Raw genomic sequence first — 11,222 nt, 5'->3', positions numbered from 1 at the left:
TTTATGTTTCCTCCATGTTGAAATTTGGCCACTGCTTTTATGTTTCCTTTATGTGTCTTTCCTTTGTGTATCCTTTATGTTACCGTCCTTTATGTTTCCTCCATGTTGAAATTTGGCCACTGCTTTTATGTTTCCTTCGTGTGTTCCACCTTTATGCATCCTTTATGTGGCCCCAGTGATTAAATCCTGTATTTTATGTAGACATGCACAGATGAAGATTGCAAGGTTACTGTTCCCTACAAGATGCAGCATACAGATTAGAACACTGCTATGGCACAGAAAGTCATGCTAGCTTGTTCTAAAATTACAAACTAATTAGACTTCATAGAATATTTCAGTATAACACTTGGAATACTATTGTACGTTCCTCACCGCAGTGCTGCTGCTGTTCTAGTTATGTCTTTCTTACTAATATAAAATGTAATGTTTGGATGGAAAGATCACGCTGTATTGGTGTTTGTACTTTTAAAAGAAAGTTTTCACTGTACTTTGTAAAGGTTTGTCTGAAATTACGAGTATTTTATTGGACTATCTGTATGTTACTTCAATTTGCCACGTCTGCTCACAGCAGACCTCTGCTTGGATGAGAGCTCACAGGGCACCTGAAAAACAAAACAAAAGTAAATCTTTTTCACTTATTCAAAAATATTCATATAAGCAAGAACAGCTTGGCCTGTATGCACACAGCTAAGAAACTTGCAGCAGTCAGAAATAGCACATATAAAGATCAGGGAAACGAGCAAGCTTTTAACTAATTGTTATTTGAGCACTGTTATCTGCCATTCCACTCAGGTATAAAACTGCTCACAAATTATTTTAAACATTATTGCAGCAGCTGCTAAGTATTACATGAACTTTAGGACTAGGCAACTGGCCAATAAACCTTTGTGTGCTACCTCAAGCATCGAGGTTCCCAAAGTTGAGGCCCTCCCTATGCCGTGAGCAAGAACTTGCCAATATTTACCAGGAAAGCTTGCTAATATAACAGGCCTCCCATCGAGCAACACTACTGTCTATGCCATAAGGTGCTGTGGTTAAAAGTTAGTTGCGCACACATTCTAATGCCAAATTGAAAGGCATTACAATATCCTGTGCATTTTTCGCATTTTCACAGTTATTGTAGTTCTTACCCATCTTTATTGTCAGTTACAGGCTGCAGGTGTGCATTCTACAGAACGTTTAGCACAACACTTTACTGACTTCAGCATGCCACAGAAGGTGGCGGGCAAACATGCTGTGTATGTGTACCTACAGCAAACTGAATGGTAGCAGCATCTGCTTCACAAGCACGAAAAGGTGTTATTCGCGTGGCGAGTTGTTTAGGCTTTATCAAAATTGGACACACTATCAATAAACTTCATGTGAATACATTATTGCAATCTTATGCTTTCTGAACAGAAAAATGATGAATTAACTGGTGTTTAATCTAAGACGAACTGCATTATACTTCATCACGTGCTCGTCATAGAGCAAAATGTGGGAGGCGATCGACATTTGTATTAAGCAATACCTTCCATCAATGCTGTATCCTTTAAGAGTTTTCAGTTGCGTTGATATCCTGCAACTGCATGCTGCTATTAGATTCAGCGGTGGTGTTTAACAGGCGGGCGATATGCTGGCACGCAAGGGAGGCGGGCTAGCTTAGTATGTAATCAATGCTTTGCAAACTTCCACTACCAGCGAATAGCATACTCTACTATCTGCATTGCAAGTGCAGGAACTGGAAGCCTAGATGTCATTGTTGCTACCTTAATCTGATAACACCACAGCGGTGCAAGCGAAAAGCGTTACCATGCCATGCCATCATTGGTGTGCTTTCCCTAGTGTGCTACATAGCGCCAGCCCACATGCCTCAGCATGCCTGACAATATTATTGTGTATATCTTGTGTTGCTAATAAGCACAATGGCATGATTGCCTAGCCCAGTATACAGCTTTGTATCCATAAGAATCCGGCCAACAGCTCAACAAATCAGACAGCAGTCCAAGACAAACTAAGATACAGGATGCCAGCCAAACCATCGCATTGTGCAGTGCAGAACATGCCATGAGCTCTCATTTCATCTCTAACCCACCACAATCAAAACCAGTACAAGTTGACACCCAAACTGCCAAGTCACACATACAACAATCATCAAAAGAAACAACCACTGTGTCCATGCTTTCAGCTGAGGCTGGGAGATCTAGTTGGCCTTGAAGCCGCCACCATTACAGCAACAGTCAAGAATCCATTGGAATTAACCAGACATAGTAAGACCGATTGGAGCGCTTATATTAAACAGACAAAAGTCTGTCACTACAAGAATAGTGGTTAAAAAGCAAGATGTTTGTTGCACACACAATTGTGTTGAAAAGCTAGGGCTTGAAAGCCAGAAATTTAGTTATGTATGGATCTTGCGACGTAGCGCATTGTTATACAACTTTTGTGTGACAGCATTACTTAGGAGACTTTCTGCCTAAACCATGTCTTTAGGTGGTTAAAACCTTTTCGTACAATCACCGCGAGCGCATTATTCACACTAGAAAATATCAATTCAGTGAGAGTGCAACAAATAATTACACTATGTCAAAAAGTGGCTGTTTCAAAATTGCACCAAGTGCAGTGTAGCTCGAGCGTGAAGCAAGCCTCGATGTAACATAACGAAAATCTAAGGTGGTGAGCGTATGGTACCACAAACCACAGATGAATGCATAAGTTCTAGGCAGTACTCCGCATTGTTTGCATGTCATTGGAAGCTTGTGTATTAGGCAGATAAGTAATAAAGATGAGAAGGTAAAAAAAGGTTCTCCACATTTGAGATAGATGATGGCATAGGACCAGCTCTGTCTTATCAAATGAACAAGTGCAGCGAAACGGAGAAAAAAATGCAATGCAACAGAGAATGCTCCGCTTTCAGCTGTGCTACCATGTGGGCTTGCAACTACTTTACTGGGCTGACTTTTATGATTCAGCAGCATTCTATACCACATTATCAACGAGTGAAATTTCTGTTACATATAAAAGAGACCGGCTTCCACCCTGAAGCCGACGAGCTCTTGAGACACACATTGAACTTGCCACATTAAAAAGTTAATGGCTTGTTGTTTGCTTGAAAAATTGAGCACTCATACTGTGACTAGGAATTTGGCAGCTACCTAATAGAGCAGCAAACTTTATTGTCTTGATGAGGGTATTTTTAGGAGATGAATTATGGTATGCAATGCATATTTGTGACCGAGAAAAGGGAAGAATTTAGGTGTGCAGGTACTAGTGCGAGTAGTGACTACATAATAATTCAGGTAACCACAGCCTTCTGTTTCTCTCGGGTGGCTCATAGACACTCTCATGCTCCTCAATGATGTTTCTAAAAAAGCAACCTGGCTCGAATAATATATAGTCTGTCTAGAGAATATATTGCATAGTCACTCCAGCTTTGTTTATATTTGTCTCAGAAGGACCAAATTTAGTTACAGTGCGTCAACTGAGGGCTCCCCGGATAAATAAAAGATACTGTGCAAGTGATCTGCTACTAGAAATCCTGGAAATGGCACACACAAAAAATGATTCCATATTGCACAAGCATATCCTACAACTAAGTGCAGCGACAGTTTTTTACGCACCTTGTAAAAGCATGCAGGTCAAGTGCATCGTTGTGCGATCCAATATGTAGCAGTGCAGCAGGTTCCTACAGGTCGTAGGCTTGACTCCAGAATCCGCATAACCTTCAACAGTAAGAAAGGTTTAATTTATTGTGATGTGAAGCTTCAAACGTGTGATTTACAGTGTCATGTGGCATTGAAAGAAAGAGACTCACACATAAATCTGTGCGTTTTACAGATGTCTCGTAGTTATATCTCATGTGCTTACATTGTTATATTGTAAAATTCAGGCGGGAATAAAACCAGCAGCTAACACCAGACTACCTGGGAAATTATCACCAAAACCTAAATACGTAGTGAATCAAAAGAATCGATTATGAACGGTCTAAAACCTAGGCCGCGATTTTGTAGCGATGCCTTTTCCGATGCTACTCCTTTTCTTCAGTGGTCGGACTGACATTCCGCCATCGTTATTGACTAGTACAGCGAGCCGTGGACGGTGGGTTACAAGAGAGGCAAACATCGAGCGGAAAGCATCGCAACAAAATCGCAGCCCTTATTTACGCAGTGCTACAACCCACATATTATGACAACAATCGCAGGAGCTGACATCATGTTCTTCAGATGAAAATATTAATGAAAAGGAGCGCCTTATTGACATGCATTGATTAAAAAGAAATTTCGCTGTTGTAATATCGGTCTATATTTGCCGTGCAATATAGAAGAGAAATACGCGAACGCGACGAAGAACATAAACAATGCAGACAGGTTCTCGCGAAGCTGGGCTTCAAACTGAACTGTATCAACAAAATAATCTTCACACATGCAAATATCTGCTCCACTGTCAAAACACCGCAGTCGCGTTCCAACTCGCGATGCCCACGACACAACTACATGCATTACACACGTAATTTGCAGAAATTATATCCACGGAAGAATTTCTTGCCGGGAAACTACCGAGGAAACGGGAACTTTCATCGTTTACGTAAATATTTGCCTATTAAGTCTCAACAATCAGCGGTGGTAGCACATCACTGCAGAAAGCAAGCGGCAAGAAATAATAATTTTCACGGAAACTCCCATCGTGAAACGGTTTGCTAAATGGGCACAACAACATGGGCAACATACTCTCCGAAAGTGCTCTGTTGTCGTTGCACAAAGTTTACTACATGAACCATAAGCTGCGAGAATGCGCGCAAGCGTCAGACCTGCTTACCTTCAAGATGTGAACAGCAAGCGCTCCTTCGTCTCGCAGGCACCACGCGACGACGCTCTTTCCAGCACGAACACTGTCGAATTGCCGATGAACACCACCGCACAAAAGCACAACTTTCAACAAACTCTTCCACGCACTATAATTCGAAGCCACAGTGCCAGGCATTTCACGAGCGAACGCGGACAGGCGAGAACAAAGGCAGCTCGGACGGGCGCTGTAGTACACGTAAGACACCGGTGTATCACAGGAAACATAAGGCGAACTAATGGCGTTACACGAGTCCAGAGGTTTCCTGATGGTTAATGCACACGATACGGATCACAGTTTGTTTAGGCACTTCCAAAATATGATTCAATTACCGTGTAACTGCAACGAGCATTCTCACCGCTCACACAAACGCAACGTGGCCCAGCTCAATATATCATCCAGTAATTTTACCGGGCATAACCGTCACTAGGGTGCCTACGCGCGCACCCGCTCTCCGTTTAGGGTGAGGACAACCACGTTGTCTGCTAGCGCGGCCGCCATTTTATTGTGCGCCCGCGGAGAGCGGGCGCACATCGAGGCAACCGAGGCAACCTAACCTTCACACTGCCGCAGTGCTGCACTGCGGCTAACAAGTCAATTTAGCCTCCGAGATCTACATTTGCTTTCAGGGCATGCAGTTTGCAAAAGCACGGCCTTCAAGATTTTATTTTCTTACTCAGGGAAAGTCGTAGCTGGATGGAAGGCTGCTATTTAAACACAACTTATCGATGTTTGAAGTGCCGTGGTGTGCTGCCTTGTTTTTTAAAAGCATATACAGAGATATCAGACAAACTATGTGCGAACTTTTGCCGGCGAACACGAGGGAATCAGCGCGCAGCATGTGCAGCTCCGTCTTCTTGGGATGGCGGACGGTGTACGGGAAGCCGCGATAGCTGCGAGACCCACCGATCAGAAATTCCGAATCACACATATACACGCTTCTTATGGCGCCCAGTGGCGTGTTTTTGAGAATGTGAGGCCTTATCTTGAATAGCTGGAACCACATTTCCTCGTAGCGTAAGGAATAAAGGCGAAAAAACGTGGCGATGGCTGGCTTACAGCGGCAGCGGAACTTCGCCCAAAGTGAAACAGGCGTACTGCTTGCAAGCTCGCGTAATGAAACAAATACGGCCATACTCCGCATACAACTTTCATACTCAGCCAACTGACAATTATAAATTATTCAGTTGTACGCCCAAGCAAGCATTTACGGGATCCGCGCTGCCCTACTTCTACCCCCTGCTAATTAAAACAAAGCAATGACTCGTACTTGTGGTCAGCGCGAAAGCGACAAGGACAAAAGGAAGAAACACAGCAACACGGCGTTGCTTCTTCGGAGTGATTGTTCCTTGTTTCCGCGTTCTTATTGCGCTGTTGCTAAAAGCACGATGAATCGTAACGAACTCGCCCACTTTCCTATCTTTCTACAGCAAGCGCACGCAGTTTTGAAAAGAAAGGCACTTATAGCATTGACCGCAGGTTCCGCATTGGTTAGTGAGCGAACTTTTGTGTATAATTTGCGTGAGTAGTAGAGAAAACGTATCATGACAAGGCCGACGGCTGAAAAAAGAAATAGCGTAGAAAAAGCAACATGTTACAAAGTGCTTCGAAGACCGTGCACGGTTTTGAGGTGGAGCCGTGGCAGCGTCTCCCAATGGTCACGTTTTTTCTTTTTTTTTCAGTTTAGAGTATCAGAAATGTTCCAGATATTCAATTTCACTAGATTCTTTTGAACTAGGCGTTCTGAAAGTGAGCGGCAGCTCCAGTTCAGCTTTGGAGGTGGCAGCGCTGGCATTTCCCGATGACGACTGCAAAGAAATCTTACGAGCGTAATATAGAGACAATCGTAACGTACTTATTAGATATTTACGTGTAATGAGGCTGTCATGAAACCAATATAACACCGCCAGCAGCTACTTAAATGGTAGGTTGTATATTCATGTACGCTCGCAGCAAAGCGACGGATTGGCCCCGGAGGGCCCCCCTCTTTTTCGGCTCATGTAGCGCAAACTACCCAACACTGCGCGTCGTGCCACCGCGTCTCCAGCCGCCGCGCAATTGTTATTTGTCGTGATAGATAATTCGCTGCATGAGGCTTTGATGTGCATATGTACTGTTGATGGCGCGTCGCCATCAATGCTGCCAATATAGATCGGGCGGGCGCCCCCCCCCCCCCCTCATTTTTTTTATTTTGATACGCCAGTAGCTAATACATCTCTCAGATAGATGAGCTATCTGTAGCATGTGTGAAAAGATATTTACTGGGTGCACTCTGGTTCCTGGATGTGCACTCGAGAGAGTACACAGCCAGGTAATGTAGAGTGCACACACAGGTAACATCCTGCTGGTAACACAGGTAACATAGTGCTCATATTTCTGTGATAATATTAATTACAACTAGAAGCCATAATGCTCATTTTCTTGTACTGAAAAAGGTGATTTCATGAAGGGTACAAGGAAAAGAATTTTACAAACTGCATAAGCCACAGTGCGCTCACTGCCAGATGTTCTATATAGTGCCTAGCTGTGTGGTAAAAGTCGCACTGCACTGTGCTAGCAGCAAAATAAATCATTCTCTTGTACCAGCAAGCACATCATAAACTTCAAATCATCCCCAGTGACAAAAGCCCTGATGTCTGCACTTTTGCAGAAGCCAGATATATAAAATAAGTAGATTATTTCACAAACTGCAGGCGAAGCGGAGCATCCAGGCGATCTCCTGCGATGAACATGAAGGACGCTTGCTACGAGAACCGTCTTAAACATTCAATCAACTTTATTTCATAGCCTAGCTGTCGCAAAACTTTCATGCAATTCTTGCATATTAGGTTAAATACTTCAGATTTTTGCATCTGACTTGCTACTGGAGAATAGCAGGTTGAAAAACTATTAAATACTTTATATATAACGAGAATGCATGGCATAAGGCAGTATACACCATCCTATTTCATGGCATGTTCGATTTTCCGCACGATATAGCCACAATTAGTGCCAGTCGGCATGCCTCTAGTGTGAGGGGGCAAGCAGTACCTCTTCCCTGAATCCACCAGTGACTAACACACAGTACAGATAGATCTGACTGTACAATTTGCAAAAGATGCTCACTGCGCACATTGTTACCTACGTGTGCACTCAAGTGCACATGTAGGTAACATAGAGTGCACCATATAGATTAATGCTCTATGTTACCTACGTGTGCCCTGAAGTGCACACCTAGGTAACATCCCGCCGTAAACACAAATGACACATCCTACAAGAATTTTAATAACGGTTGTTTTTTTGGGGCAAATGAAAGGATAAGTCAAGATTTAGTACTTACAATGACTCTGCTGACTGTATCAATGGCTGTCACGCAGTACAGATAGATCTGCCTGTATTATATGCACAAACAGTTATTATGTGCACTCTATGTCACCTACATGTGCACTGAAGTGTACACTCAGGCAACACACAGTGCACATCTAGTTAACATCCTGCCGTAAACATAAAGGACACATCCTAGAGGTCTAATAAAGGTCACTTCCTCGAGGTATACGTTAGGATGAGTAAACACGTGGTACACACAAAGTTGACGTCCCGGAGGTCACACAAAGGTCAAGGAAACATAAAGGTCACATAGGGCACAAGAAGGAAACATAAAAGAAACATAAAGGCAATGGTCATTTTCATAGGGGGTACTGACAACGGCCACGCCTCGCTTGGCTAAAGATGCCTAAGTCTATATATTTGGCTCGTATTTTACCATATGGCCTTAAGGGGAAGAAATTTGGGAGTGTTGGTGGCTAAAGAATGACACAGGGACAAGCAGCTCGTCCCGTGTTCCTGCTTGTCCCTGTGTCATTCTTGCGCTATGTATCCCAGTATGTAAGGCCTTAAGGGGCCCTGAAACACTTTTTGAACACAGTAAAAAAACGTTGCCTATCTCTTAACGAGAAAGCGTTGAACATGTGAGCCAAATATTTTGTCACTGCATGCAGCAGGGAACTGAAAATCTCGGGTCAAAAGCAATGAAAAATTGTTTGCTCTCTCCTTCGCAATGTCGTCACGCAGAGTCATCGCAACCAGCTAGACTCACCAATGGCTGTTGGCTGATTTCATGAAGAATGCAATTATTGCTCATTTGATTTAAATAAATGAAAAATATGTGTGTCTGCGATCTGAAAACTAGAGACAAAACATTTCATCATTGCGCTACCGGTATATACGCACGACATTTGCGCGTTGCGGTGTCTGCTTCGCATGGCCTCTGACATTAAAAGCCTAGCGCAGATACCGGCGCCGCTACCCACCGTGGTTGCTTAGTGGCTATGGTATTGGGCTGCTAAGCACGGGGTCGCGGGATCAAATCCCGGCCACGGCGGCCGCATTTCAATGGGGGCGAAACGCTCGTGTACTTAGATTTACGTGCACGTTAAAGAACCCCAGGTGGTCCACAATGCCTCCCAATCAGATAGCGGGTTTGGCACGTAAAACCACAATAGTTTAATTTTTATTTTGATACCGCGGCCGCCATGGGGTGCTGACACTAGCTCTTTCTCCGCCGAGGCGTCCAATGTTTGGGCGAGGCTAGCGGGCATTGTTCCCTTGCAGACTCCCCTGTATATCATCTAGCGCGCCTGGGGAAATGAGACGGAAACGGAAGCCGCTCATAGGGCCGATAAATACGTCTGACTTCATTTGTTTTTGAAGGATTCGAAGAAAGTAACAGTTTCGCCCGAAAGGTGAAGTCATTAACAATGTTATAGCGACACCATATTGGGGTGGGCAGAGACTTCCCATTCCCTGTAACGAGCGCTTTAGGTGTATCATTTATCACGCAGGAACAATCTAGCTGCACAAAGAAATGTGTCTTCATTGTCGTGCATAGCGTCACAGGGCTTGCAACTCCAAGTTGTAGTTTGTATCTTTCTACGATCACCCACAGCGCTCCAATGCATGCACAAAATGACGATTTTCACGCATGGCTTTTCATTTCAGCTCACAGAGTTCGCAGCGCCAAGCTCTAGTCACCAGAAATTGAAGCACTCCAAAGAGGCGCGTCTAATTACGGCGCCACGCTTCCGTCTACCTGCGTATCTCCGTATTCTGTAGAAGTCATCTACTTGGCACACGACCTCGACTCAAGAAATTGCGTGCCAGCACCACCCGTCCTCAAGTGTGCATCTCTGTGACGCCCCTCGCGTATCCTGAACGAAAATTTTGCCATCAAGTGATCCCGACGTCTACTCAAATGCAGTGGAGTGTATGTTTGTTCCGCTATAGATATATCATTCATCGTATAGAAACAACGCCGGTGACGTGCTCCAAGATGTTTAACGGAACGTAAAAGTTATCCAGAGGGCGACGACGGTAACCTAGCGATGCTGCCAGCCGAAGTGGTTAACGTTTTGACAGTGCATCGGAGGATGACGCCTTCGATAGCTTCGAGTCAAGTGCAATAATAGTAAGTCAAGTGCCTGAAGGGGAGCATTGGTCCAAGTTTTATTATGCAAGAAACTGCAGTCCCTAGAAGGCATGTGGACGGAAATTTAGTGCCCTTGAACGGCTGAGTATAGCACACTTCCCGATGAATGTACAAGCGTGCGGAAGCACGCCTCATCATGTTCACCAAGTTAAAATATGTGTGCCTTTACACAGGTTCGTAGTATACACAAATTTGTTCTTCGAAAGTTGCGAAAAGTAGTCGGTGCGTGTTATAACAAGCTGCGACTTGTATACCGCAAGTGCGCACATAAAACCAGTAAGTTTAACGACGAGATAAACTGCAACCAGCGATGCAGCCTTGAGTCTTAACTTTGAGGTAATCACTGTATAACGGCTGCCGTCGTGTTACTCAGCAGCTTCCCGGCTGTACGTGTTAATGGCAGACAAGCTTGTATGCTCAGTATTTGTTTCCTTACTTTGAAGGGTTGTCGTGGGGCCTCTACTGTCAGGACCGCGTTCTGTGCTTCGCGCTTCGGCACGACGCCAGCCCCACTGCATCAGAGAAAGAGAGAAACAAAGAAAAGGCAGAGAGGTTAACCAGAAAAAGTTCGGTTTGCTACCTTGCACAGGGGAAAGGGGACAGGAGATGTAAAGTGTCATGAAGAGAGAAAGCGATTACAGAAACGGGAATCAGTGCAAAAAAGTTGCACTTTTGCCGGCAAGGCGAAGCATCAATTGCATCAACAGCTATACGAACTAACAATAGTAGCCTTATCGGTCGTATAAACTTGGCAACATTCGCTTACTAAATGAAATACCAAGCATGGTGTCAGCACGCGCGAGCATACATGAACACATCACACCCCATGAGCGCGGACACGCTGTCAAAACGCTATTGTGAGCAAGCCCGGCGGCAGCAGCCAGCGAAGTGACCTTCGTGCGGTCTATCGCTTCAACGCAAAAGCGGTGAGAACACT

The 11,222-nt window shown here is 44.4% G+C and overlaps 1 long non-coding RNA gene across 1 annotated transcript; it reads right to left on the bottom strand.

Annotated features, from left to right (window-relative positions):
* Positions 1-498: 498 nt before the first annotated feature.
* On the bottom strand, positions 499-5,893 carry LOC126520223 (uncharacterized). Its single transcript, XR_011890868.1, has 3 exons — positions 4,795-5,893; positions 3,600-3,701; positions 499-602 (listed from the first exon to the last, which is right to left on the bottom strand). It is a non-coding gene; the product is annotated as an uncharacterized lncRNA (long non-coding RNA).
* Positions 5,894-11,222: the final 5,329 nt, after the last annotated feature.

Source organism: Dermacentor andersoni, chromosome 1, assembly GCF_023375885.2.
Source record: "Dermacentor andersoni chromosome 1, qqDerAnde1_hic_scaffold, whole genome shotgun sequence".
NCBI classification, from domain to species: Eukaryota; Metazoa; Arthropoda; class Arachnida; order Ixodida; family Ixodidae; genus Dermacentor; species Dermacentor andersoni.
The sequence above is the reverse complement of the archived record's forward strand: the minus strand, read 5'-3'. Positions and strand labels throughout refer to the sequence as shown.